We start from the raw sequence: 8,448 nt of genomic DNA on the forward strand, positions 1-8,448 counted from the left end.
TGGGGCTGGGATACTAGGGTGCTAATCTGTGCTAACGTGTGCTTCTGTGCTAACCTGTGCTCCTGTGCTAACCTGTGCTCCTGTGCTAACCTGTGCTAACCTGGTGCTAACCTGTGCTAACCTGTGCTCCTGTGCTAACCAGTGCTAACTGGTGCTAACCTGTGCTAACCAGTGCTAACTGCTGCTAACTGGTGCTATAGGGGGCTATAGGGTGCATGCAGTCTCCAGAGAGGGAAAAAGTGAGAAAGCATCCCCATGAAGGATGGCCATGCCATAATCCCCGTATCTTCCATTTCTCCCTTCAGAATTTTGGGCACACACACCAACCCAGTGTGATTTTCAAGCTACTGGGTCTGGGACTCAAACTACACAGTCGGTCATGTGGGACCCACTGCCTTAACCACTACATCACCAGCTAGCCTAGATTATTTTATTTATTTATTTATTTATTTTAGAGAGAGATTTTTGCTATAGGACACGTGTGCTCACTGGAGAGACAGAAAGTGAGAGTCACCCCACTCTGGGGACGGCCATCCATAATCCTGTCTCCTCTATTCTTCTGTTGGGATTTTGGGCATGCATACAGATGCACCTGGCATGTTTTAAGCCACCAGGTCCAGGGCTCAATCTGCCACTGACAACTGGGGAGTCTAGTGATGCAACTGTTCCACTATCTGGTGGTCCCTCCCTGGATGAATCTTCACAATGTGGTTCTACGGAGAAAAGCCAGGTCGTTAGGGAGCGGATCCCACATGGCTGGCTGCTGTCAAGCCCCAGTCCTGGTGGTCTGGAAACATGCTGGATGTATTGAGTCATTGGGAAATCATGACACAGCTTTGCATAGGAAACATGGAAAAGCATGTCAGGATTTTCCAAGGACCTAATGGGTGCGTAGTGCCCGAGTGCTGACAGGACGGACTATGGTGTGAGCACGTCCCACCGGGCTGCTTCCCCTTCTCCCGCTCTGTCTCCAGCAGGGGCACTGCCCTCCTGAGAAAGCCCGACCGAGAGGACTTATGTGATCCGTCTGTGGGACGTGTCCAGGGGAGTCTGCAGAGCCGGGGAGCAGGCGAGCGGTTGCCTGAGGCTGGGGTTGAGGGGGATTGAGGAGAAATGGCCAGGTAAATGCAGGGTTTATTTGGAGTGATTAAAATGTTCTGGAACTGGGGGACCAGCAGCTGGCATGGTGGTTGAAGCGCTGGACACTCCCATATGGCTGACCACGGTTTGAGTCCTGGACCTGGTGGCTTGTTTCTCCCTTTCTCTCTCTGGTTAAATTGAAATAAATAAATGAATAAATAAAATTAAATACAATAATTCTTTTAAAAAATGTTCTGGAATTGAGCTTGCTTTAAAGTAGCTAATTTTGTGGTGGGTGAAGTTAACCTCAGTTTAAGGAAAAGCAGTGGAAAAGGCGAGTCTCACAGGGAGTGCAGGTCCTGGGCAGGCCTGGCGGGTGCGTCCTGGGCTTCCTGTTACCTGCTGGCCTCACGGTACCTCAGGCCGCCGTCTTCTCTCCAGCAAGAGCTCCCTGCTGAAGGCGGCAGAGCCCACGTGTCCTGAGCTGCCTGGGTTTATACAGCCATCCCGTCCTCTAGTTCCTGAATGCTTTTTTTTAGAGAGAGATGTTTGCTATAGAGCATGAGCACTCACCCGAGACAGACAGAAAGTGAGACTCACTGGGGGTGGCCACGCCCCAATCCCTTCTCCTCTCAGGATCTTGGGCACACAGGCACACCCACCTCGCCTGACTTTTAAGCTGCTGGTCCAGGACTTGAACTGCAGCTGACTGTGGGAGTCGAGTGACATAATCATTACGCCGTCCGCTGGTCCCAGGAGGTTTTTCAATAGCCTTGACTATAGAGGGAAAGTTAAAATGAGAGTTCTGGCCCTCGGAATGAGACGCTGCATCTGAAGAATTCAGGGCGCTCGTTAGCTGTGGGGTGCCGGCATGTTCTCTGTGGTTGCAGGGGGAAAGTTTACCTTGGTCCTTCTCATTAGTCCTTGGTTAACTTATTTTTCTGTGAAATCTCCAGATGCGAGATGATGGAGGCGACTCATAACAGGTACGAAGCAACTCTCATGGGCTGACAGCAGTCACTGCCACGCCATCACGCCGTAGAGCCGTCACCGCCACGCCGTCACGCCGAGAGCTGTCACCACCACGCTGTCACGCCGTAGAGAGCCGTCACCGCCACACCGTCACGCCATAGAGAGCCATCACCACCACGCCGTCATGCCATGGAGCAGTCACTGTCATGGCCTCACGCTGCAGTATTGACTGCAGATGCGTTACAGCCACCATGCAATGGGGGTCTTACCTGGGTGTGAGGGGACCAGCCCGGCAGGACTGCCGGGCCTTGCGCAGCTTGGCTCCTGAGCAGTCTTGTAAGAGACACACGGGGCTGGCTCCGTGGCTGGTGGCTAAGGTGGCTGAATCCCGCATCAGCTTGAGAAACGCCAGGCGAGTGTGTGCACTTCCCAAATCCCTTCAAGTTTCTTCACATCTGGAACAGCTCCTCTGGAGGTGGGAGGGTCAGCGCCAGGCAGGGCCACCCAGGATTGCTCAGGATGTAGGAGTGAGGGAGAACAGAGGCCTTGCCAGTTATTGGGGTTTCTGGGCGGCTTTGCTCCAGACCAGGAGCTTCATGTATGTTACATTCATGTATGTTGCATTCTTCATGTATGCTGCTTCATGTATGTTGCATTCTCCTGGGACCCGTGGCGTCCGAGGGTGTAGTCTTTTCATGTGATACAGAGCTCTCCCAAGACATCCTTGGTCTATATGTGTAGACTGGTGGGGCCCTGGAAGGTCACCTCACCTCGACTACACGCAGCGCCGCGTGAAGGGCCAGCCCTGCGTCCCTTCCCTTTGCTACTTGCTCACTGCCACTCGCTCTTGCTCCCTTTGCAAAGTCACGCCTCCTGTCAGGGCGACCTGTCTCAAATCTCTCCCTTTTTGTTTTGCTGAAGGATCTTGTATTAATATTCAGTGGATTTTGATGCAAAGACTGTGTGATGTTCCAACTTCTTTTCTTCATCTCGTCTAGCTGACATCTCATCATTCAGTGTGGGTGTGAAGCAGTCTGTGTTCTGACTGTTAACAAAGACTTCTGAGAGGGAGGCGGCCTCTTACCGTCTAGTTTCTGCCTGCAGACCCATCACGCAGAGCTCCAGCTTCACTGTTCACTGTAACCAAAGCCTTTTCTACAACTTTTGGGACCCCCGATCTCTGAGTCGGCTCTGGGCCACACTTCTGGCCCCGCTCCTGGGCTGACCCTGTGTTTATTCTGCTTCTTTTTTATCTATCAAATTCAGACCTCAACTTTTCATTTGCTTTAGCTTCATTATGGGCTATTTTTTCTTTGAAAGCGTTACAAAATAGCTTATTGAAAAATATCTGTAATAGTTCCATAGATTTCTAGTATATTTTAGTCCCTCGAATTATAAGCAGGTCTTGGGTCAACCAGGTAGTGTGGTGGGTAGGGCAACCAGATCCTACGTGGCCAACTCTACATTTCCACACCACGCAGCTGCCGCCCACCACAGGGGCCCTAGTGGCAGGTCATCTGGGAGGACTTGGGGTCTGACCTGGCTCACGATGGCTCCTTTCACATGGTGAGAATGCACACGTGACTCGATTGGAAGGTTGGAAACAGGGATGTGGGTGTCAGGGGCCGGCTGGCCAGGGCTTTGCGTGGTGTAACTCAGTGAACGTCTGTAAGTAGTGTTCATTCGCAGTGGGCAGCCCCACTTCAGGGGCTGAACCCAAGGAGCCCCACTCCTGCACGGGCCGAGCCCGGGGAGGCCCACTGGTGTTATGGGCCGAGGCCAGCAGCAGGCAGGCAGTGCCCATGCGGGCCCTCAGTCGAGGTGGGCAGTACCCAGGCCAGTCACAGCCTCAGGGCCTGGTGACTGTGGTGGGTTCATGTTCATGTTTTCTGTGTCTAATTGCCGGGGCATATATACCCAAGAGACAGAGACAGCACGCCAGTGGTCACACCACGATCCTTTTCCCTCCAATTTTCCATCCTGTTGGGGTTTGGGAGCACACACGGGTGTCCAGCGTTTTTCAAGCCACCAAGGCTGGGACTTGAACATGGTTGACCATGTGGGACCTGCTTCCCTCAATCACCAGGCCACACTTTGGCTTCATATTTTTATTTTCAACCAGGTGCAAAATGGCACCTGTGAGCTGAGACGGCCAGACCTCCCGGCCCCAGTGTCCAGGCGATCCCTGCAGCATGCCCAGAGCTGCGTGCTGGGCTCAGGGTGGGGGCTGCGTGGCCCGAGCACAGACATGCCAGTCCGCACGGCTGCAGTCTTCCCAGTTAGAGTGACACACGCTGTGGTAGTGCTAACCGTGCAGGAGGGCCACGGCTCCAAGACAGTCCAAGTCCCAGACATGGTTCTGAGGGGCCTCGACTTACCCTCCCACACTCCCCACGGGCACCTTTACATGCACGCAGGGGTGCAAAAGTTCACGGAAAACACACACTGTAATACCATACATGGGTCTCTTTTTTTTTTTTTTTGCACAAAAATAAACTTCACTTTAATCCCATATCCCACACACATCTCGAGGCCCCATGTACACGCATGTGTGCAGGGAGACAGGTGGGTCTCACGCGTACAACTCACTGACACTCAGGTCACTGGGAAACCAGGCAGGAAGTGCTCCACCCTTCCGAGACAAGGAAGCAGCCGTGGCCTCAAGGATGGGCAGGAGCGTCAGGGCCTGGTTCCCGGTCCCAGCCCCGCCCTGGCTGGCTGCACTCGGGTCCTCTCCTGGCTCTCCTGGCCTGGCCCTTTGCCCAGGGACACGATTTGTCCAGGCTGACACACTCAGTCTCTTACTTGCTGCGTGTAGACCTTTCCCATTCAAAGAGATGACTGATGGGTGGAATTAAAGGGTACCACGGAGGGGCCGGCAGGTGGTTAAGGTGCTGGATCCCATGTGGCTGACTGCAGTTCCAGTCCTGGACCCTGTGGCTTGAAGAACATGCTGGGCGTGTGTGTGCATGTGTGTGTACCCAATATCCTGAGAGGAGAATGGAGAAGGGATCATCCCCCGGGGAGTGATCTCTCACTTTCCCTCTGTCTCTGTCTCTCTCCGGTGAGCACACATCCTATGCAAGAAGCTAAAAAGGACACTTAACCTCTGCATTTTCGGCCTGGCACCCTGTGCCTTCTCTGGTAGTGTTCTATGGCCCCGTCTGACCTCTTCCAGTGGTCTACTGTCACTTGTACACACCATCCAGCCGTTCCAGTGTCAAGTCACACACGGAGCTGATCCAAGTCCACCCTCGGTGGCAGCGGCCACCCGCAGTGTGGGCTCCCGGTGCAGAACAGCCAGGTCCTGGCCGCAGCGCCGTGGCCCAGCCTGTGCCCTGCGCTTCTGCAGACAGGTCTTCAGATCCACGTGGGGACAGAGCAGGTTTTGGCCCCACGTGGGTCTCCCCTGAGCCTCTTCCTGCCTCCGTAGAGGTCCGGTTTGAGCTCTGTCCTTCCCTCTGAAGATCACATTTTCCTTTAATCTGCAGAGGGCGAGTGCTCTGTGTGGGGGCGCCCCACAGGGCATGGTCACGCGATTCCCTCTCCTCCACTTCCTGGTTTCAGAACCTGGGGCTCATGTGCATGTGTGCCCTGCGTCAAGCAACCAAGCTGGAACTAGCACCGCATGGCTGCCCATGTGGGACCCAGCGGTGTAACCAGCAGGCCGCAGGCTGGCCCTGGTCATTTTTTAACTATCTTACAAGACAGGTTTTCTGGCAATAAATTCCCTCATTTTAAAAGAGTTAAAACTTAGTTTTTCTGAGAGCGAGAGACAAAGAGTCAAGCAACTCTGAACAAGGCCTTCCTGCTGTGACCCCATTTCAGCTGTCCCAGGTAGTGGGCTCGCGTGTGCCCAGGTGCTCTGGGAGGTGCTGGAGTACGAGCCAGGACCTTTCCCATGTGGGCCCAGTTGGGTCAGGGTCGCCCGGACCCCAGTGTCTGCTTCTGAGAAAGCCTGTCCCCACGCAGGACGCTGTTGACAGGCCCACCTGGCGGACATGCTCAGCTCTGCCCTTCTCGCCTGTGGGTTTCCAACCAGAGGCCACTGCGGTTCCTGCCCTGGCCCTGCTGCAGGAAAAGGGCTTTCCCTCCAGTTTCCTCAAGCTCTTCTGTCTTCGGCTGTATCCAGCTTGAACACAAGCCTAAGAGTGGCTCTTGGTCTGTCCTCACTCTGCCCAGCCCTCAGCGCCCACACCTCGCGCCCACGCTCTCTTCCCAGCCCAGCGTCAACTCTTGGCCACCTCACTGCTCTTGGCTGGCCCATTCTGCTGTCAGTTTTTCTGTCCCTCATTCTCCGTTTCAGCTAGGAAGTTTACGAGAGGGGGCAGAGGGAGAGGAGGCGGGGCATTCCATCTGTCCTGCCTGTCCTCCCAGTGGCTGGGACACTGCGCCCACAGCTCCTGGCCTGGACCAACCTCGGGCCTCCCCAGCCTCAGTCACCGAGCAGAGCGGCCCTCCACTGTGTCACACACGGCCTCGGCTGCGAGGTCTCTTCGATCGACCTGTCCTCTCATTTGACCCTGCCTTCTGCCCTGCTGAGTCGCCTGACAACACTGTCAGAAGTCTTCCGCTCTGGGCGCTGATTCCGCACTGCGAGAGTCCTCCACCTCGGCCGCGTCCTGTGCCGAAGTCTGTCTTGCTGTGGCTTCTCCTCCCAGGCCGGTTTGTCAGCGACTCCAGGGCTGCGTGACCACAGCACAAGCCTATTTCTCTCTGGGTGTGCCTGTCTCTTTGGATTTCAGGGTCCATTTGTCCCCAGTTCCCTGCCGCTTTGGTTTGTCCAGGTCCTCTGTCCGAGGTTGGCGGTAAGGACTGACAGTGCCTCCACAGCAGAGCTGATCCCGAGCTCTCCGCTGGGCCTCAGGCCGAGTTCCCTGTCTTCCCAGGTTCCCTTAACCTCAGTGAGCGAATGAGGCCTGGGGCCTGAGGACAGCACCCCTGCTGGGGAGGAGGCCTGGGGCCACAGACAGCACCCCTGCTGAGGAGGGCAGGAAGCTGCCGGGAGGCCTGGGGTGGGTTCTGGGTTCCCACCCGAGTATGCTCAGCTGGTGGTGCTGCCTGTGAGCTGCCTGTGATCCTCAGATGTGGGGTGGAGGCAGGATGAGAGACCCAGTCAAACACCTGTCCCCACCTCTCCCCCTCTCTCATAAAGGGGACGCAGGGCTGGGTGATGCCCTAGCACTGCGCCTCTGGGAGGTCCAGGGTTTGCGTCCTGGAGCGTCAAGTGCGTGGGGTGGATTGCAGCGTGAAGGCCCAGATGGGTGCTGCCTGTTTCTCCACTCATGAAGGAACTAAAATAAAAACCAAAAGCCAGAGCAAGGCAGAGTGAGGCGCAGCAGCTAGGAGCCACCCCAGCGTCCTGGCTCCGCACGAAGGTCGCTCTTGTGTACTTCCCTCTGGACGCACTGCTTGCCGGGCAGTTTCTGAAGCGGGTCCAGGGGTCCATGCCGCTGTGTGGGCTGAGCCCGTGACCTGCAGCTGTGGGCAGGGCTAGCAGGAGCACATGTCCCTGCTCATGGCTCTGGCCACCAGTCACTTTGTGTTTGTGCCAGAGGGCATCTGTGCTCACCAGAGACAGGGAGACAGGGAGACAGACAGAGGGAGAGGAGAAAAGCCTCCGGCCACGGCCTGTGGTCCCTTGCAGTTCCTTCCCTACCTGTCTACCCTTCTGAGGCATGCAAGCCCACGTGCCTGGCTTGTTTCACAGACCTTGAGGGGCTGGGATTCGAACCCAGTGGTTGGCCAGATGGGATCCGACTCCCTTAACCACTAGGCCAAGAGCTGGCTCATTTTACGTTTCTGTGTTGGTTTCTGGAAGCCTTGGTAGCAAATTGCTGGCACTGGGTGGCTGGGACAGCGGGAGCCTGTTCTTCAGGTCTGGAGCCCGGCTGTCTGCAGTCAGTCTTGCTGGGCTGCCATCCGGGTATGCAGGGCCCCCATTCTCCTTCTGGGGTTGGGGTCCTGCCTTGCCTCCTGGCCTTCCTTGCTGAACCACTGCAATTTTCAAGGCTACACCCTCAATCTCTGGATCTCTCTCACCATCATCAAGCCTTGTGACCCTCCTGAGAAAGACACAGGGAGTGTACTGCAGGCCGGCCTGGACAGTCCAAAATCCTTCTCCCGCTGTAACATCCTGAACTTAATCACATCTGCAAAACACCTTCCCCGTGCCAGTAACATTCATAGCGCTGCGGGGTCAGGACGCCACCCCCTGGCCACCTCCAGCCCTCTCAGCTTGGCCCTGCGGGGTCAGGACGCCACCCTCTCGCCACCTCCAGCCCTCCGGGCTTGACTCTTCTGACTCCTCTTTGGACAACAGGTGCGGCGACGCGGCAGCCGGGCTCCTTTCTGCTCGGCTGGCCTGCGGGTCCTGGACAGGAGGTGGGAACAGGC

Source organism: Tupaia chinensis, unplaced genomic scaffold (assembly GCF_000334495.1).
Source record: "Tupaia chinensis unplaced genomic scaffold, TupChi_1.0 Scaffold144022_1, whole genome shotgun sequence".
Lineage (NCBI taxonomy): Eukaryota > Metazoa > Chordata > Mammalia > Scandentia > Tupaiidae > Tupaia > Tupaia belangeri.